At 34.1% G+C, this 22,049-nt stretch overlaps 1 long non-coding RNA gene across 1 annotated transcript in view; it reads left to right on the top strand.

Annotated features, from left to right (window-relative positions):
- Positions 1-626: 626 nt before the first annotated feature.
- The window catches only part of LOC105717197 (uncharacterized), a 519,990-nt gene continuing 498,567 nt past the window's right edge, over positions 627-22,049 (top strand). Inside the window, exon 1 of the long non-coding RNA XR_001107469.1 lies at positions 627-972. This is a non-coding gene — a long non-coding RNA (uncharacterized LOC105717197). The remainder of the gene's footprint in view (positions 973-22,049) is intronic.

Genomic DNA, 22,049 nt, shown 5'->3' with positions numbered 1-22,049 from the left:
ACCTAGTAAAAAAGCTAATACTCTTCACTGACAACTGTTGATAAGACAAATTAATAAATTCAGCCAATTATTTGGCATTTATCAGATAGTAGCTGCTCAAGAATTTCCAATTTCTAAACAAGAAAGTCTGTAAATTTGTCCTATACCTATAGTTTTAAGTATAGATTGAAAAAGATCATTTTCAAACTGAATGCCAACTTACTTATTTGAAAATAAATACAACTCACCCTATAAACTATGTTTTAGAAAATGCACACAGGATGCTAAAGCTATAGTGACTCTAATGTGAGTATTGTTCCTCAAATCCAAGTTATAAAGTTACTTCACTTTTGCTGCTTTGGGTGCAGAATGGACTGCACCCATACACACATGAAAGCTCGCTTCCCCACATACACTGCATGAAGAAATATGTAAATCATATTAAGGACAGGCCATTCAATTTTTATTCTCTCTGTCTGCCTATGTCCCTCTCTGTCTCTTTCTCTCTCTTTCTGTTAGACCATATACAACTCATTTTACAGTGGTGCTTGTTTGCTGACCTTTTCTACACTAACATATTTTGCCTATATTATTCAAAGAATCTAAGGTCTTCTGAAAAAGACTTTTGTTACAGAGACAGTACATGCATGCTTTGTTTAGCTTTGCATGTTAGCCAACTTTGTTAATTCATCTATCTTTAGAGACACATTTGTATCAGAAAATTTAATTTGATGATTAAAATATTGGTGAAATACTTGTAGACTTTTGTAATTGGATTTTATAGTTTCATCTAAGAACTCACTAAAAATATTTTGAACTTCATGAAGAGATTTTTAAATGGCTTTTGAAAGCCACTTAAAAGCCTTATTTTCCCAAATGAATTAGTGTTTGGTGTGTGGATGAGGAACTTTGCTATTACTCTGTGAGCATTACCCAACAAGAACTAATCAGATGAGAGATGGAATCTGAAGCTTGTTCAGATGAACTTTTGAGGTGAGTTGGTTACACAAAATTTCTATCATTTTATTAAGAAATTTACACATAATAACCTATTCTAAGAGAAATCACAGTAAATGATTTTCGACCCTTTATGACTATACATCTATGAGTTGGAAATCTCAAGATATAGCAACATAACTATAGGACAGAATTAAATTATTGTGTTAGAATTTCTAATTATTAACTAGGTGGTATCAAGCAATTATCAATTGCTTTGACTGTTTATTTTCAGCCTCATGCTTTTCTTTAAAATTATTTTCAGATATGTTCTTTGTAAACTAGGCCAAGACTTTCATTTTGTAATCCATCTCATTTTAATATGTTTTTAATTTAATTATATGATTTGATCTTCTATTTTAAATACATAATTTTTAAATTGCATTATTTTACTTTTCAGTTGGCAAGTGATATGGGAATTTTTTTTTTTGACAGAGTCTCACTCTGTTGCCCAGGCTGGAGTGCAGTGGCACTAACATGGCTCACTGCAACCTCCGCCTCTGGGGTACAAGGATTCTCCTGCCTTAGCCTCCCAAATAGCTGGGACTACAACCATGTGTGACCATGCCCTGCTAATTTTTTTTGCATTTTTAACATAGATGGGATTTCACCATGTTGGCCAGGCTGGTGTTGAACTCCTAACCTCAAATGATCTGCCTGCCTTGGTCTCCCAAAGTGCTGGGATTACAGGTGAAAGCTATCGTTCCCAGCTGGGAATTTCTTTAAATAAAATGAGATAATTCTCAGTATTTTCTAAAAATTTGAGACACAAGTGGATTTAAATAAGTAATAGTAACAGTGCTGTGCAGAAACATCATATAGTTAAGATGGTATAAAAATGACTGGAGTTAAATATTACTTAGACCACTGCCTCTTATTCTCCATGCCACTTATTTTGACTTATTTTCTTACAATATTATTCTCTTCTCAAATATGAAAAACATTCTATAAGCAGAAAGATACCAGACTAGTAGAAGTACAGTAGATAGCATTAGCTATCTATCTGTTTACCTGATTAGCAGTGGTTGTTTCTCCAATTCGGGGGAAAAAAACAGTGGGGAATGATAAAAAGGAAAAAATTCTCACTTTCACTGAAGCCTGATTGAATTTATTCCGTTTCTCCACAGCCCCCACACCATCCCATGAAGTTCTATCTCCATAATAGTGTACTCTGTCTGATTTAGTCATTGAACTTCTAAATAAATATTGACTAGCAAAATTTTGTAAATGTTACTCATTTTAAATCATAAAAAAGTAGCTGGGCGCACTGGCTCACGCCTGTAATCCCAGCACCTTGGGAGGCTGAGCCAGGTGGATCATCTGAGGTCGGGAGTTCCAGACCAGCCTGACCAACATGGAGATACCCCGTCCCTACTAAAAATACAAAATTAGCCGGGTGTGGTGACACAGGCCTGTAATCCCACCTACTCGGGAGGCTGAGTCAGGAGAACTGCTTGAACGTGGGAGGCATAGATTGCGGTGAGCCAAGACCCAGCCATCGCACTCCAGCCTGGGCAACAAGAGCGAAACTCTGTCTTTAAAAAAAAAAAAAAGTAAATAGAAGTAAAAATAAATAAAATCATAAAAAAGTGAAGCTAATATAATGAACAACATGCACCACTGCCATATTTCCTTTACATTTTCCATCAGCTAGTAAAATGACATGACACAAATACAGCTGTAGTTGAAAAATACTTTGTAGCCCCATTTGTAACATACTTTGAATTTCTACTTATTCATTCCTCTCTCTCTAAAGGAAATCAATTTCTGTGTATTTTAAGCATCTCTATATCTGTACTAATGTATTTATTAAGTACAATAGTATTATGTTTTTAACATTTACATAAATCTATCACACTATTCATGATGCTTTTTGACTTTCTTTTATTCAAGAAATATGTTTTAGATTTAGATATGTAGAGAAATACAGTTTTTAAGTTGTAAGTACCATATTGATTCAATGAATGAATATTCTATATTTTATTTATGTTTTCTTCAACTGATGGGCACTATGTTGTTTCTCAAGGTTCAATATCATCAGTAATTGTGAAGATACTTTGAAAAATTTGACGGAGTTCTTTTAATGATAAACATAAATCAGTATTTCAATATCATAAGCACATTTCATGATTATTTTTGTGCGTGTATATTTTTGTGCGTGTATATTTTTGTGTATATGTAAACATTTATCTAAGACAGATTCATAAAGGGAACAATGGATAGTGTTGTGGTCCTTCTGCTCCTTAGCTCAGCTAGTTCTACCTTCTTGTCTCACAACCAGGAAGCATTAGGCATGCAGACACCAGAGAGTGAGTAGCCTAACATTTACTAAGCAAAAGGAAAGCTCTCAGCAAAATTGGGTGGTTCTCCTACCTGAAGGTGGGAAAGTCTCCTGTGTGGCTGGTTCTGGGGCCTCTTATGGACTGCTAAGAGTGCTGATTGGTTTTTGAGTATGCAAAAAAATGTTAAAGTGAAAACACGACTCAAAGGTGTGCACGACAGTGTAGAAAACCGATTAGGAAAGGATAGATATATGTAAAATTGTAAAATACGTGAAGGGTGGGGATCAATCAGAGGAAAGCATGTCAAAAAGTAAGACAAGTTCTCAATCCATTCTGAGGATCTAACTTGTAGCTTGGATTTCAGGCTTTAAATTGCCTTCAGCGTGGAGGTGGAATTTTACCAGGGACCTGCCCCTGTCTGCCTAGGCATTTGGTTGCCTCCTGCCACTCTCAATAGGCAATTAAATATTTTAATCTTAAAGTTTAAAATAAATTGCCAAATTGTTATCAAAAGTGAATTGGTCTTTATATCCTATTCTACCATAAGAGAGTTCCACCTTTCCAGTCCTTAATACAAAGTGACAATGTCAGTCTTTGCAATTTTGCTAATCTGATAGATACAAATTTGTTTTATGCGTTCTTGATTCCTAGTCAAAAGCACCTTTCACATGCACGTTGGCTATTTTAGTCTTCTCTGTTAGACATCTGTTTATATCCTTTGTATATTTCTCCATTTAGGCTGTTGAATCTTTTTTAAAAGAAATCAATTTTTGTAAATTCTGATTATTCAATTTTGTTGGTTATGTACACTAAAAATATATTTTCCCCAATGTGGCATTTTTCTAACCGTAACTTATCTTTTGCCATAATAATAAGTTTTAAACTTTAGTCTGATCAAGTTTTTTTTTAATGGGTTGTACTTTTTTGTCATTGATAAATGCTTTTCCATCCCTAGAGGACATGAAAACATACTACTATGAATACTTATAAAAGTTTCAAAATTTTTATTTTAAAAATAGTTTTATAATCTATCTGGATTTTTTGTATTTTATGAGGTGGCAGCATAATTTTCATTTTCATATGACGACTCTATTTTTGTATTCAATTTATTGAATACTTGATTTTATCCCCACTGATTTTTCATGCCCCTTTCCTTCTCTGTCACAATTGTCCTTAAATGTTTATGTCAGTTTATTTTGGTCTTTATTTTTTAGTATTGGTCTGTTAGCTTTTCTCTCTGTCAACTCCACAATATTTTTTAAAATAAATTCAATATGTCTATAACTTCAGTAATTCTAGCAACTGTTAAGAAAAGCTCTATTTTTGTCATGTTTCTTCTTAAAATATAATTTTGGTTACTTCTACTTCTGTACTCTTCTCTATATCACCGTGATAAGCTTAATATTTTATGTCTTTATTGAATCTGCTTGAAATTAATAAATAAATTTGAAAAAAGCTAACGTGGTTGTTTATGATATGATTGATGTGCTGAATGTAATGTGATTTTGCGTATTCTCATCCATGCAGACAGCATTGTCAGTTGCCTCCTCCTCCTGAGCTTGCAGTACAAAACTAAGTCTTGTATTTGTGGGTCAGAGATCCTGTAATATAATGATATTAGAGATACTCTAAAGCCAGTTGCTAGATTGTCCTTTCAGTAGGTGCCCTGTCTTTCTTGACTGCATGTTTGCATATGTTTACTCTAACTTCTCTTTCTAAGGCCCTTTATATAATCCAAAAACACATGCTGTGTTTCTCAGCTTCTTTCAAGATGAATATACAGCTTCAAATTTTAAGCAATGAAGCTGATGTTGTTCTCTATCTTGAATCAACAACTTTTTTTTTTTTTCAGCAGCTACCCCTCAATTATATTTACAAAATAAATGACCACTGTCAATTAGCTTCAGTTTTAGGAACCCTTTCGTTTATAATCTATATTCTGTTCTTTCACATGTATATTTTGTTATTGAATGTAGATAATTTAATTCATTTTAGTTTAATATTTGGGTCTGAGAATTTCAAAATATTAATTCACAATACTGTATAGACCAGAAATCCACTGCTAATAATCTTTAAAAGTTTTAGAGATGAGACATTTTATATTTGTTTGTTTGTTTTGTTTTCAAAGGAAGTTGGGAGAAGCTATATTGGGACAGTCATTAACAAAATCAGTTGAATTACATGACTGAGAAAATGTTACTAAAAAGATAAATATAGTAAGTATAATGAATCTATGACCTATATTCTGATGAAATTATTTAATGATAAAACTTTGTTTGCTCATTTATTTCAATATCAGTGGTGATTGGAACTCATCAGAGATTCTTAAACTGCTATTCCTTAAAATAAAGAAGTTAATTAGTTTATTTGAAGTTCTTTTTACTAACAATTAAAATTTGGTAAAGATAATTTGTGTGCTCAATAGCTCACAATGACATTTATTTTTAGTTGTAGCAAAAATAGTCTGAAGACTTTGCCTTGAGAAATTTAAATCGAATTTAAGTTAAATAGGAATTAAAGTTATATTTGGCAATAATGATGTCAGGGAAGTATAGCCATAGCTATAGTTTTTTATATCAATATGGATATATGAATAGATATATAACTGGAATACACACAGATAGATGCATAACAAAATTTTTAAAAATTATGACATTATAGTCCTCATTTATGTATCTGGCCACATGTTAATTGCTGATATTTATAACTGCCTCCTTCCACTACTCATTCTATATTCCCTTTGTCTTCAGCAAGCACCTTAGCTGATCTTTCTTCACCTGGTATGGTGACCCAAATCTTCATTCCAGAGGGGCTGAGCCATTAGTTGTCCTGTGTGAAATGGGTTGTTGTAGTTTTCCATTGACCATAATTGCAGGGTGTGGTAATATTGAGAGACACTATAAGGAATCTCCTATATTTAAGACACATTTTTCCTTACCTTTATGTTATAATAGTAGTTCAATTTCCCTTTGTTCATCAGGATCAATTATCCCAAACAGCATTGTAATTCCCTTTTTTGCCTACTGATTCAGAGGTATGAGAAGCCCAAAGTGGCCTGCTGGAAGTCTTACTTCCAGGTCAATGAAATCACTGTGTGTCTCCTGGTAGAAATATTCCTTTTTCTGAAAGTAAGACCTACAGTCCCCCAGAGCATAAGGGCATAAGAACAGAAAGTAAAAATTTTGCTAGTGGGTCACTAGAGGTAATGGTAAGTAGTTCCACTCCAATTTAATCTTGTGATTCCTGGGACCATAAATTCTGCCTATTAGAGAAACAGTGCCAAATACTGAATATTAATTTGGAGTATATAGACCCCTCTGGAGGACCTTGCTCTAACCCTACAAGGTACAGCCACCTAGCTGGTGCTGTAACTGAGTCTTCTAAAGGCCTTTCCACTGTTCTAGCAAACCAGATGCTTTAGGGTTGCAGGAAACATGGTAGGATTAGTGAATTCCATGAACATGTAACCACTGTCACACTTCTTTGGCTAAGTTGAATTCCTTGACCAGACACAATGCTACATGGAATACTATGACTGCGGATAGGCTTACTGCATTCTGTAGGTCCATAGGTGGTTGTTTTGGAAGAAGCATTGCGTGCAGGGAAGGCACATTCTTCTCCAGAGTAAGTATCTATTCTACTAAACACAAACACTTTCCCTTCCATATTGGAAATAGTACAGGGTAATCAATCTGCCACTAGGTAGCTGCAATGGTGCCATATCAGGGGGTCATTGTTGATCTCTGCTGCTGACAGCTTGGGCACTCAGCAGTACTCTAGGCAGGCTGTCTTTGTTGTGTGGAAGCCCATGTTTCTGAGCCCATGTGTAACCGTCTTTTCTAATACCACGGCTACTTTTTTCATGAAATTTGAAAAATACATTAAAGTGGCTCCATTTTCCTAGGATTTATAGCATTAATTTTTCTACTGCCAGAATAAATTGAATGTTGGTTAAAGTGCTAAATTTTTATATTAAAAATAAATTTAAGGCTGGGTGCAGTGGCTCACGCCTGTAATCCCAGTACTTTGGGAGGATGAAGCAGGCGGATGATGGAGTCAGGAGATCAAGATCATCCTGGTCAACAGGGTGAAACCCCTTCTTTACTAAAATACAAAAAATTAGCTGGGTGTGGTGGTAAGCGTCCATAGTCCCAGCTACTCAGGGGGCTGAGGCAGGGGAATCACTTCAACCCTGGGAGGCAGAAGTTGCAGTGAGCTAAGATTGCGCCACTGCACTCCAGCCTACATGACAGAGCAAGACTCAGTCTCAAAAAAATAAATAAATAAAATAAATAAATTTAATTTCTAACTTATTCCTTCAAGTTTTGCAATTGAAAATTCACCCAATCTGCCTACATCTATGCCATCACAATAGTACAAAATTTTTCACAATGCTTATATTTTATATCTAAATATCTATTGATATATTCATATTTATATAATTATATATTATATAATTTCTTAGGATAGGGAGAATTGTTTGGCAAAGTCAATAAACATTTCAGTTAATTAGTTTTGTATTTTCAGAATGTTTCCAAATGCCTTTGATGAGTTTTTATTCAAATACAATTAGGATAGATTTGAGAAAGAAAATGAGAAAAGACATTAGAGAAGACAGGATAGGGAATTATTTTGAAAACATTGTGCTGATAAGTAAAGAGTCATGAGCTAATAACTAAAGTATTGGGTTCTCAAGAGATATTTTCCTTAATGGAAAATATTATGGAATGTTTGTATTCTGATAGGTGTAATTCATGAGCTAAAAGAAATGAAGGTAAGACGATAGAACGGGGAATTTCTGAACTGAGTTCCTTAAGTTAGTAAGAAAAGAAGTTATATTAGTCTGTTCTTACACTGCTAATAAAGACATACTTAAAACTGGATAATTTATAAAGGAAAGAGGTTTAATTGACTCACAGTTCCACATGCCTGAGGTGCCTCTTTATCATTGCAGAAGACAAAGGGGAAGCAAGACCCATCTTACATGGCAGAAGGCAAGAAAGCTTGTGCAGGGGAGCTCCTATTTATAAAATCACCAGATCTTGTGAGACTTATTCACTACCATGAGAACAGTATGAGGGAAACTGCCACCATGATTCAATTATTTCTACCTGGCCCCATCCTTGACAGGTAAGGATTATTACAATTTAAGGTGAGATTTAGGTGGGGATACAGCCAAACCATATCATTCTGTCCTGGCTTCTCCCAAATCTCATGCCCTCATATTTTAAAACCAATCATCCCTTCCCATCAGTCCCCCAAATTTTTAACTCATTTCAGCCTTAATACAAAAGTCACAATCCAAAGTCTCATCTGAGACAAGGCAAGTCCTTTCTACCTATGAGCCTGTAAAATCAAAAGCAAATTAGTTACTTCCTAGATGCAATAAGGGTACAGGCATTGCATAATGATACCTTTTTACAAATGGGAGAAATTGGCCAAAACAAAGGAATTACAGGTCCTATGCAAGTCTATAATCCAATAGGACAGTCTAGTCTTAAAACTCCAAAATGATCTCCTTTGACTTCATGCCTCACATCCAGGTAACACTGATGCAAGAGATGGGTTCCCATGGTCTTGGCAGCTCTGTCTCATTAGCTTTTCAGGGTATAGCCTCCCCTCTGGCTGCTTCCACAGGCTGGCATTGCCTGTGGCTTTTCCAGGTGCACAGTGCAAGCTGTCAGTGGTTCTACCATTCTGGGATCTGAAGGCCAGTGGGCCTCTTCCCACAGTTCCACTGTAAAGTGCCCAGTGGGGCTTCCACTCAACATTTGTGTAGGGGCTTCCACTCAACATTTCCTTTTTGCATTGCCCCAGCAGAGGTTCTCCAGGAAGGCTCTGCCCCCGCAGCACACCTCTGCCTGCACATCCAGGCATTTTCATACATCTTCTGAAATCTAGGTGGAAGCTTGCAAACTTCAATTTTTGACTTCTATGCACCCATAGGGTTAATACCATTTGGATGCTGCCAAGGCTTAGGGCTCGCATCCTCTGAAGCCACAGCCTGAGATGTATATTGGCCCCCTTTATGGCTGGGACACAAGGCACCAAGTCCCAAAGGGGGCACAAAGCAGCAAGGTCAAGCATCTGGCCCAGGAATTCATTTTTTTCCTCCCAGGCCTCAGGACCTGTGAATGGAAGCAGCTGTTGTGAAAACCTCTGACATGTCCTAGAGACATTTTCCCCATTGTCTTCATGATAAACATTTGTCTCCTCCTTACTTAAGCAACTTTCTGCAGCTGGCTTGAATTTCTCTCCAGAAAATGGGATTTTCTTTTCTATTGCATTGACAGGCTGAAATTTTCCAAATTTTCATGCTCTGTTTCCTCTTGAATGCTTTGTCACTTATAAATTTCTTCTGCCAGATACTTTAAATCATCTCTCTCAAGTTCAAAGTTTCCCAGATCTCTAGGGAAGTGGTAAAATGCCACCAGTCTCTGCTAAACAGAGCAAGAGTGACTTTTACTCCAGTTTCCAATGAATTCCTCATTTCCATTGGAGACCGCATCAGCCTGGACTTCACTGTTTATATCACTATCAGTATTTTGGTCAAAGCCATTAAACAAGTCTCCAGAACCCAGTCCTGGTACAAATTTACTGTGTTGGTCTGTTCTCATGCTGCTAATAAAGACATATCTGAGACTTGGTAATTTATAAAGGAAAGAGGTTTAAGTGACTCACAGTTCCACATGCCTAGGGAGGCCTCACAATCATGGTGGAAAGGAAATCAAGACATGTCTTATGTGGCAGCAGACAAGAGAGATTGTGCAGGGGAACTCCCATTTATAAAACCATCAGATGTCATGAGACTTACTGATTACCCTGAGAACAGCATGGGGGAAACTACCACCATGATTCGGTTATCTTCACCTGGCTCTGCCCTTGGCATGTGGGGATTATTACAATTCAAGGTAAGATTTGGGTGGGGGGACACAGCTAAATCCTATCAGAAACATTCTAGTGTTTAAGTATTACATTAATCCTATATACAAGGATAAATGTTTCAGTCATGGCAACAAATATGAAGGTAATTTATACAAGCACACATAAATGGAGATGTGATTGTAGGCATTTGTGGAGTTTTAAGTTGATCCTGTATTTTCTAGAAAGAAAAACGTAGTTGAAAGTAAGAATTATGTATTTGTCAGATATTTGAGGAGAAAGAAGAAAGTACAGAATACTTGTCATGAGAGAATGTTTGGACTAAGGAAATATAAAGACAGGCAAGTGCTATGCAAACTATTTCTGTGCACATTCAGGGTCAAATTTTTTTTATTGAGTAAAAAGATTAGTCTTTCAAGCATATTTGCAGTTAGTTGGCTTAATGTGATGGGATCTGCCAATTGACTTTAAGAAGAAAAAGCATGTGTAATTTCTCATCTGAAGTCAATAGAAGCTACTTGTTAAAATGCTGCCATCAAACAATGGGCTAAGTCTGCATGCTGAATGGTAGGTTGGATGTGAGATACCTTAGTAAAGTGAAAAACCTGTATCAGAGTTGCATAGGTGGAAAATAAACGTAATTATGTTGAGTAGCTGTTTTTTAAAAATAAACTTACGTATGTTAAATGTCTTTGTTTTGTTACTACAAATGTAACCTGAAATAACCAAGCACTAAAAAGTAACTCTAGCCTTAGTGGTTATGACTTTAAAAATGAGTTTCTTCTTTCTTTTCTTTCCTTTTCTTTCTTTCTTTCTTTTTCTTTCTCTTTTTCTTTCTTTCTTTCTTTCCTTCTTTCCTTTTCTTTTTCTCTTTCTTTTCTTCTTTATTTCTCTTTCTCTTTCTTTCTTTCTCTCTTGTTCTCTCTCTGCCTTGCTTTGTTTCTCTTTCTCTATTTCTTTCATTATTTATGTTTCTCTCTTTCTTCCTTTCTTTCTCTCTCTCTTGCTTTCTTGCTTCTTGCTTTCTGTGCTTTCTTGCTTTCTTCTCTCTCTTTCTCTCTCTCTCTCTCTATTTTTTAAGTAGAGACAGTGTCTCACTCTGTCACCCAGGCTGGAGTGAAGTGGCAAAATATCCTGGGCTCAAGCCATCCTCCCACTTCAACCTTCTTAGTAGATGGGACTACAAGTGCAGCACCATGCCCAGCTATTTTTTTTTATTTTAATTTTTTATAGAGACACAATCTCTCCCTATATTGCCCAGACTGGTTACAAACTCTTGGCCTCAAGCAATCCTTCTGCTTTGGCTTCTTAAAATGCAAAGTGTTGAAATTACAGGCATGAGCCACCCCCCGCCCCCACCAATCTAAAAGTCATTTATTTAAACAAATATAGTAGCAGGGGTCCAGGCAGAAGGCAGGCAGAATTTTGGCTTCTCCCAAGGAAGTATGGAAAAACAAGAAAGGGGCACAAAAGTTGAATGAATATACGATGAAATACTAGGTTACTGGAGTGATGAATTAACACTGGGTTGGGTGAAAAACAAAGAAAAAAGTAAAATTCAGTAAAAAGTTGTAGGAGTAATAATTTGTGGTTTCTGAGAAGCTCAGAGAATTGTTGGTTTTGAGGTAATAGCAGGATGAATATGAAAAGATTGAATGATGTGGAGAGATGGAATTATAAAGAAAATGGGGCATTTGCAATTGCAATTTTTTTGTGTAGGAATATGAGCAACTCTATGAAATGCCATGAAAGTAAGGGGATAACATGGAGTAGGGAACTTTGACAGAGAAGGATATTGAAATAACCAAAAATTTTGTGAAAATAAATGACCGTGTAGTTGGTACATAATGGATCCCATCTACTTGAAGATGCATGTCTTTTCTCAAAATTAGTGCAGTTATCTACTATTTGGCTTACAATTTTCTCTCAATTAAAATAATTCTATGTAAATTTTTTTCTGATTTAATTTTTTAATTTTTTTACATTCGCTATCATATTATATTGCAATCATTATATTAGAACCATTTATCTATTTTTCCTAAGTTCATGAAAAATGTCTCAAGGTACCCTTTCTACCATACAGGTTACTACTTCCCTAGCATAAAATATCTTGCACTGGGATATTTCAAATAAATATTATATTTTCATATCAAAACATAAGATATGTAAGAATTACAGAAGCAAATACATCCTGCAAAGAATCAATATCCCTTAATTCTCTAGAAAATTTCTATGACATAAAGATGTACCTTATGCTTTCTAATGACTACTGATCTCTAAGTTACTACTCAACATTTTAAAACAGTTTCCTCTGTGATTTCTTCTTATGTTTACCTTTGAAATATGAAGCCTGCCTTCTCCCAATTTATCCTCACTCACTACTGGAGATAGGATTAAGTGCTTTGCATTTTATTCCCATTCATTGTGGATTGCTAAAATAATTATATATGTTGCATATATGGGATAAAATATTTAATATATAAGTATGTTGTATATTAATTATATACTATGTGCTATTAATATGTTAGATAATGTTAATTATATTAATATGTTACATATTAGAATTCACATATTAAATCATTAAGAAAATCATGGGCTAATATGTAACATAATTATGTAATCATATATGAGAAATAAAACATAAGAAAAATATTAATAATGACAGTTGGAAATAGCATGATGAATGAGAAAAAAGTTAGCTGATTATGAAAATTCTAATATTTATAGTATGTAAAAAGCAAACAACAATTTAGTATGATAAACTTGGACTTAAGAGAATTTTTCTAAAAAATCGGATTATTAAATAAAATAATGTATGTGATTTTTACATTTATATTGTGTTTATTTTTAAAAATTAAAACTGCATAAATATTAACAGATTTAACATGTTAAAGTAAATTATAAGAATAAAATACTAGGTAATTAGGTAATCAACATCTCAAAGAAATTTTTCAAAATTGAAATTTATTAAAAAGATTTATTATTATGAATATTAATATAGTTTTAAGAGATAAAGAGTAGAATCTGATATCAATACCATTTTTTTAAGAAAATGGGTAGAAATCTAATTGAAGTAGCATTTCTTAAGTCAGGAAGAGTGGATAGAGATATCAACTTAGAATAAGAGGGTTTATAAACTTTTAAAATGTTGTGAGAAGTACCTTGTTACAAGTTAAGAGATTTCAATCTATATGTGCATATATAAATATAAGCATATATAATTCCACTTATCATTCAATGAAGCATGAAAATTCCACATTTAGAAAAGTGTACCCTTCCTTATTGATAATAATATCACAAGTATGGAAAAATTTTTCCTTTGAAAAGTTTTAAAAGAGGACAAAAGTATTACTTTTTAAATATGAAGTAATACTCTTGTCACACACACTATTTATAAATCTACATATTTAAATAGAAAAATCTAAATTTGGCTGCAGAGATGTGTCTTAGGATGAGTAAAAATTAGATTTTTATATTTATTAAATTTATTTTAAACCATCATAAATTACAATAGCATATATTTGTCTTATTTCATTTCTATTATGTAATTTTACTTTATTTTGTAACTAAATTTATCATTTGTTGAAGAGTTTATCTGACTTAATTTTTTTTCCTCCTGCAGGAATATAATTCTCCATCATTTGCTTTTATTTATTTATTTATTTATTTATTTATTTAGAGGCAGAGTCTTGCTCTGTTGCCCAGGTTGAAGTGCAATGGCAGGATCTTGGCTCACTGCAACCTCTGCCATGCAGGTTCAAGCTATTTTCCTGTATCCGCCTCCTGAGTAGCTGGGATTACAGGTATGTGCCACAATGCCCAGATAATTTTTGTATTTTTATTAGAGATGGGGTTTCACTATGTTGTCCAGGCTGGTCTCAAACTCCTGACCTCAAGCTATCCACCCACCTTGGCCTCCCCAAATCCTGGGATTACAGGCATGAGCCACTGTGTCTGGCCTGTGATTCTCTTTTATAATAAAGCATATACACAGTGTTTGCAAAGATATTTACATATGAATAAAATATGTTTATAAATTCTTATAATATTTTCTCTAAAAAATTTTAACCACCTTTTAAATTTCAAATATTCTGTGAAATTCTGAGGATAGAAGATAAAACTAAAAATTTTATAAGAACTAAGCAAATGGAGAACTGTTCAACTGGGAAATTGTGGAGAAAAGAAATAAAGGTGTTTACGTAAATATACCTATAAATCTAAAATATATCTCATTTAAATTTAAAGATTAAATTTATTCCACTTAGTAGAATGTAGCCTTAAATATCAATTTTGGGTTTGTTATCACAAAGTACATAATGCTTGCACACCTGAGTATGTAGACTGTGCAAGAATTAAAGAAAGGAGAAGCACAAAGGGCGCCTCGACAGTTAACAGGGACAGATTGATTTTGAATAGAGACTATCCCCCCACCTCCCTCTGTGCCCCAGCTGTCTTATCTGTGTTTTACTGTCTGCTTTCTGGTTGCTTGTAGTTCAAAGATAAGTAATTTTCTTGAAATGCATGAGGCTAGGAAGGGAGCTAAGTTTTAAAGTGGTGGTATTTGTCAGAGATGACAGTGCGCCTGATCTATCAGACTGAAATTTTCATTACATGCCATTTTATAATTTCAAAGAAGACAGTACTAAGATATATACTGAAATATGTGTTTCTTTTTGCTCTGCCTTTGTTTTTTGCTTCTTTTTTACTTATGCATTTGTATAAAAGATTAATATGAGCTTTTTAATTTTAGAAAAAAAGTACTATTTCTAAAATTTAAATACATTTTGACACACTAGGACTTGATGGTTTCATTTATGTTTTTGGAGAGAGCTACATTGATACATGTAGCTTGAATTTATTCATGTAACTGCTGTATGCTGTTCCATTGAAAAAAGGAAAACATGTTATTTATTACTCTAAAAGGGACTGGTTTTAATTTGCTTTTTCAGCTGTTGGTAAAATGTGTTGCAATCATCATCTTTGATATATTTCCTTAGACATAGCTGTGTGTCCAAGAATTATTCCCGGTGGGCACCAACAATTAGAATTTCCTTGTGGTCAGGGCATGCACTTCTATCTGTTTAAAATAGTTTTTCTGCCAGCCCTCAGGTCACAATTTTCAGTACAGATTAATGCTCTGCCAGTTTGTTGGAGATAATAATATTCCTTTGCTTTGTTGGCTGAGGATGGCAGAGCTAAGTCTATTTCTCTTCTCTGGAAGGGTTGTAGTAATTTAGAAAGCTCTGATTTCAGATTAATCTTATCAGTATACTCCAGAAAGGATGCATTTGCTCAGCTTTCTTTCTTTCTGACAACTATCACATCTCTGTCAAATATCTAAATCCTGTTATATTATTTTTTGCAACTCTGCTTCATCACAATCCATGGGGTATTTTGAAAGTGCATGCTAAATATATAAGTGAATTCGATTAAGTAACATGAGAATTGCCTCTAGATGGCCTGTACTGGCCTGTAATCTAGGGTATATAGTTAGTCAAAAATGGAACGAGTACAATAAAATACATCATAAATGATTCTTCATATGTTTTTATTTTTCATATGTTTTTATTCTTCATGTATTTTTATTTCATATGTTTTTCATAGATTTTCTCAAGAAAATCTTGAGAAAGTGATGTTGGTTTTATATTTTGTTTTTATATTACCTTCAAGCATACTGGAAATATTTTACTATTTCAGTATGATATAGATACTGAAGTTGGCTAGATTTCACCAAATCAGTTTTTTAAATTAAAAAAAAAAAACAGATGTTTTGTTGTTCCTGCTCCATCTGAGCAGTTTTACCACCTTTCTGAACTATTCCTCAGATTGAGAATATAGTTAACTCTGCTATTGTATTATCAAAACGAATTGGGGTATCTGTTACTGTTAATCAGCTGATAGGATAGTGGCTTCCAGGCTCATCCACATTGTGGTAAATGGCAAGATCTCATTCTTTCTTAGAACTGAATAATATTTTATTGCATATATATGTATATATATATATATGTGTGTGTGTGTATATATGTGTGTGTGTATACACACACACACACACACACACCATGGTTTATTTATACACTTATCCATTGACAGAGACTTAAGTTGTTTTCCTATCTTGGCCATTGTGAATAATGCTACAATAAACATGGAAGGACAGGTATCTTTATTAGGTGGTGATTTAATTTCCTTTGGGTATATCCTTAGAAGAGGGATTGCTAGGTCAATGCTAGTTCTATGTTTCTTTCTTTCTTTTTTATTTTAAGTCCCAGAATACATGCACAGGATGTGTAGGTTCGTTATACAGGTAAATGCTTGTTTACCTATATAACATCACCTAATACCTAGATATTAGATACCATCACCTAGGTGTTAAGACCAGCATGCATTAACTATTTTTCCTGATGCTCTCCCTTCCCCCACACCCGACCCCTGACAGACCCCAGAGTGTGTTGTTCCCCTCCCTGTGTCCATGTATTCTCATTGCTCAGCCTCCACTAACAAATGAGAACATGCAGTGTTTGGTTTCCTGTTACTGCATTAGTTTGCTGTGGATAATGACTTCCTGCTTCATCCATATCCCTGCAAAAGACATGATCTCATTCCTTTTCATGGGTGCATAGAAATTCCATGGTATATATGTATTACATTTTCTTTATCCAGTCTATCACTGATGAGCATTTGGGTTGATTCCATGTTATTGCTAATGTGAATAGTGCTGCAATGAACATATGTGTGCATGTATCTTTATAATAGAATGATTTATATTCCTTTGGGATGGCTGGCTCAAATAATATTGCTGCTTCTAGGTTTTTGAGGAATTGCCATACCGTCTTCCACAATAATTGAACCAATTTGCATTCCTACTAACAGTGTAAAAGCATTCATATTTCTCTACAGCCTCACCAGCATCTGTTTTTTTCTTGACTTTTTAAATGATTATCATTCTGACTGGCATGAGATGCTATCTCATTGGGGTTTTGGATTTGGATTTCTCTAATGATGAGGATGTTGAGCTGTTTTTCATGTTTGTTGGCTGCATATATGTCTTCTTTTGAAAGTGTATGTTCACGTCTTTTTGCCTACTTTTTAATGGGTTTGCTTTTTTCTTGTAAATTTGTTTAAGCTCCTTGTAGATTCTGGATATTAGATCATTTTCTAATGGAGAGCATGCATACTGAGTAGATTTTAGCTGCTCTTGCCACAAAAACAAAAATATGGGGAACTGTGTAAGACAGTAAATATATTACTTTGCTTCACTAGAGTAACCCTTTTGTTATCTATATGTATTCGATAACATCAGGTTGTATACTTAAATATATAAAATAATATTTACTTTTAAAATTAAAAATATGCATGATAGGCAGCCCTTTCTAGGGCCCCAACTATATATGAACTATTTTTATTTATCCTTCTAATTAATTTTTTTGAGAACTTATAGAATCTTACTTTTGGTTACTGCATAATATGGACTGAAAGAACCTTTTCTCTATTGGTTATGTATTCTGCCATAAACTTTGCTTTTATCAGGTCCTGACATTTGGAAATAAAAAAGTCAAAATCTGGCCCTCTTTTCCTTCTGATTGTACTCCAATCATTCATCCCTTCCTTCAAGCAATAAGTGTAAAATATCTTAGCTACCTTACCTACCATCAAGGACTAAAGAGTAATGCAAGGATTTAAAAACAGAACAATAAAATATTATTGATACATGAATACATAAAAATATTAATTCCAGATTTACACATCTGGCTTTAAAAGGGAAAGGTAAGATGGTTTTGATTTTTACTTGAATGAAAATAATTAGAAAACAAGGAAAAAAACAGAAATCATCTATTTTCAGTTATTGTACAATAGACAGTGGAAAAGTATGATTTTTGAGAAAGAGGAAAAAAAGAAGTGAGCCTTACTACAGCTAGTCTTTCTATGTAGAGGAAATTGCTGAACTGTTTTTTAGTAAGAAGAACAGAAAATAGTTTGGTGATCTTGATATGTTGAGAATTTATTTATATGATGTGAAAGAATCTAGAATAGTCAAATCAATTTTGAAAAAGGAACAACTCTGGAAGACTGACCCTATCTGATTTCAAGACTTAACAAAGTTAAAAAAAAAAATTTGGTCTTATTATAGGAATAGTCACATTGATTAATGGAATTGAATAGATAGGTCTATTCATATATAATCCATTGCTTTTTTTTTTTGACAAAGATCTCAATGATGACATGTTAATAAAACACAAGAAAAAATAATATTTTAAACAAATGGTAGTGTGACATGCAGGTATTCACATAGAGAACAAAAAGAAAGTTCAATCTTAAATTCTATTAAAACAATCTCTAAATAAATCATAAATCTTCAGTTAATATATTCCTTCCATAAAGAATACATTTTTAAAAATGACTATGGGTTAGGCAGATATTTTTAAAACAGTACACAAAAAGTACTCAAATTATAAATGCAAACATATTGAAAGAAATGATTTTATAAACAAGAAAATGGCCAAGCGCGATGGCCACACCTGTAATCCCAGCACTTTGGGAGGCTGAGGCAGGTGAATCACGAGGTCAGGAGATCAAGACCATCCTGGCTAACATGGTGAAGGCTTCTGTACTAAAAATACAAAAAAATAGCTAGATGTGGTGGCACATGCCCGTAGTTCCAGCTATTAGGGAGGCTGAGGCAGAAGAATTGCTTGAACACAGGAGGAAGAGGTTTCAGTGAGCTGAGATTGTGCCACTGTACTCCAGTCTGAGCAACAGAGCGAGACTCCGTCTCAAAAAAAAAAACAAAAAAGAACCATAAAACGGCAAACTTTTGCTTTTCTAAAGTCGATATTAAGCAAATAAAAGGAAACAAGAGCTTGCAGGTAAATGTTGCAAATATCTAATAAAGGTCTTGAATACAAATATATATGAAGGACTCTTACAATGTAATATTGTAATTTTAAAACAATTTAAAAATGAGCGCGATATATGAACAAATATATCACCAAATAAGAAGTACATATAGTAAGTATATGAAAATATACTCAACACTATATTCATTAGGTAGATGCAAGTTAAAACTACACTAAGATACCACTGTGTAACAACTAGAAGACTGCTGTTAAAAAGTTTCATAATAACAGAATTGTTTGTTATGATATGGAAAAAATGGAACATTTCTGGAAGTCATACATTGTTAGTAGAGATATAAAATAAAACAACTGCTTTGGAAAACAATTTGTCATTTTCTCATCAATTTAAAAACTTCATTAACATGAATTATTATGATAATTCCTTTTTTCTGGTTATTGCATACTTTTTGTTCTGTACTCTAATTTTTCCAATATTAATACAATCACTACAACTTTCTTTTGATTAAATTTTGCAGTGTATCTTTTCTCATCATTTTACTTTTAACTTGTTAGTGTCTTTATATTTAAGATAAGTTTTTTATACACCATATTGAATTAGGTGTTCTCTCTCCCTCCAACCTGTTTGATAAATTTTGCTTTTACTTCATACATACTGTTGAACTTTGTTCTAATACACAGATAATTTAACTTTGAATTAGTTTCTTTTGAGGCTTACTTTTAAACTATATTAGGAAATGTCCAGAGCAAGCTTTAGTATGGGACTAATTCATCCCTATAAATTACTAACTACTAAGGAAATAACCTCTGAGTACTGCACACTGGATCTTGTATATGATTTCCGTTTACTCTGGTGTAAGGAACTAACTCTTCATCTCTTGTGGATTCTAAGAATGTGTCTGCCTGCTGCTTTGTGCTGAATTTTCCTTTAACATGCAGCTTGTACATTAGCAAAGAAATGGAAAGAACCTATCAACACATCTTGTAACATTATCTGTGCATCTCTTTTTTAAGGTATTTTGGCCTGCAAATTCTAGCTGCCTCTCTAAAACTCAATGTTTTGTCTTAACCCTAGAGACTCTTGAGTTTCTGTTTGGTTTATCATTCTCTGTCCTGTGGCTTAGAAACTGCTCCTAGGAAATGAGCAGGGAAAACTGTATGGGTCTCCATTCTGTTTTCTTTTTCCCAAAGATCCCAGTCATGTACTGTCTGTTGTCCAATGTCTGAAACCAAAGTTTGATTAGTCTAGTTTTCTTACTGTTTAAGGTAGGTTAATTTCAGTCCAGGATGTAGAATTTGCTTAATTAATATTTCAGCAAACAAATAATTGATCCCTCTCTAGGCTGCTTTGTCAGCATCATTTATAAATTTTTCTTTGAAAATTTCTTATTTATGGTAACCATGCCTCTCATTCTTCTACTTAAATATCATTAAACTGACTCACCAGATAATATAAGATATTCTTCATTCTGGCTTGTAATAAGACAATTCTTAGAAAGGCTCTTTGTAAGTATGTAGAAAAGTGTGCAATTTTGATGCATTTGAAGAAAACAGTGTATAATAGATAATCAACTACTGGTTATTAAATTCTCCCCAGTCATTTTTCCCTGTAAGCAGGGTTAAGTAATAAAAAAAATCTTCAGTTTTTAAAAACATTTTTCCACAACATGGGTGAATACTGTCATACCTACTGATTCATTTGGTAAATGCCAGGAAGACATTTAATAAAATTTACATGCAATTCTGATCAAACCTCTCAGAAAAATAGGAATAATTTACATAATAAAAAATGTACATTACAACTTAGCATACAACTTCCTCCTAAAGAACATAACACTAAAGGCTTATCAACTGAGTTCATAAATAAGAGATAATAGATGTATATGACTCACATGAAATACGTTAATGTGACTTTACTGAAAATATGAGACCTAATTAAATTTAAAAAAAAGTCTTCTTGGGTAGGAATTATGACTTATCTAAAAATGTTCATTTCCATAAATATTTCTACATAGTAAATACATCTGCAGTGAAAACTCAATGGAGGCTTATTTATATTATGAAGAATTCGAGGGATAATTGGGAGGAGTAAAGGTCTGAGAATAAGATTAAAACATTTGAAAGAAGGACCAGCAAAATTAGGAAGATCTTAAATCACATATTAGAAAAAAATTCAAAGATTAGAAAGTTTAAATTTTATTTCTGCTAGAAATTCTAGAGGCTGATCTCATTATCTTAAAGATGTTGAGTGGCATTTCAAATCAGGATTAATACAATTATTTATTCCATTATGCTTTATTGAAGACTAGTTAACCATTCAGGTGTAAGTGAAGTAAAAGAACTAACTCATGCCATATGTAGTAATTTCTTAGGGTTGCCGAACAAATTAGCATAGACTTTGAACTTTAAAACTACAGAAATGTATTCTCTCATAGTCCTAGAGGCTGGAAATCTACACTCAGGTGTCAGCTTGGCCATGTTCCCCTGAAGGTGTTAGGCCAGAATATTTTCTTGCTTCTTTTAATTTCTTCTTCTTTCCCCCAGCCCCTCCTCCTACTTTCCCTCCTCCTCCTCCTTTCCCTCCTCCTCCTCCACCTCCTCCTCATCCTCCTCCTCCTTCTCCTTCTTTCTTCTTTTTGAGATGGAGTTTAGCTCTATCATTCAGGCTGGAGTGCAGTGGTGCAATCTCTGCTCACTGCAACTTCTGCTTCAGGTACCAGCAATTCTCCTGCCTCAGCTTCCTGAGTAGCTGGGACCACAGGCATGCACCACCAACCCCGGCTAATTATTATTTTTATTTATTTTTTTATTTTTTTAGTAGAGACGGGGTTTCACCATATTGGCCACTGGTCTCCAACTCCTGACCTCGTGATCCTCCTGCCTCAGCCTCCCAAAGCACTGGGATTACAGGCGTGAGCCACCAAGCCGGGCCTCTTTTAATTTCTTGTGGTCTCCTTGTCTTGTGGCAGCATCCCTCCAATCCTATCTTCACCTTCACATGAACTTCTTTTCTATGTAACTCTCTGTGTTCTCAACTCTTCTTAAAGGGCACCAATGACTA

This window comes from Aotus nancymaae, unplaced genomic scaffold (genome assembly GCF_030222135.1).
Source record: "Aotus nancymaae isolate 86718 unplaced genomic scaffold, 86718_ANA_hifiasm-v0.15.2.pri h1tg000017l, whole genome shotgun sequence".
In the NCBI taxonomy this organism is placed as follows: Eukaryota; Metazoa; Chordata; class Mammalia; order Primates; family Aotidae; genus Aotus; species Aotus nancymaae.
The sequence above is the reverse complement of the archived record's forward strand: the minus strand, read 5'-3'. Positions and strand labels throughout refer to the sequence as shown.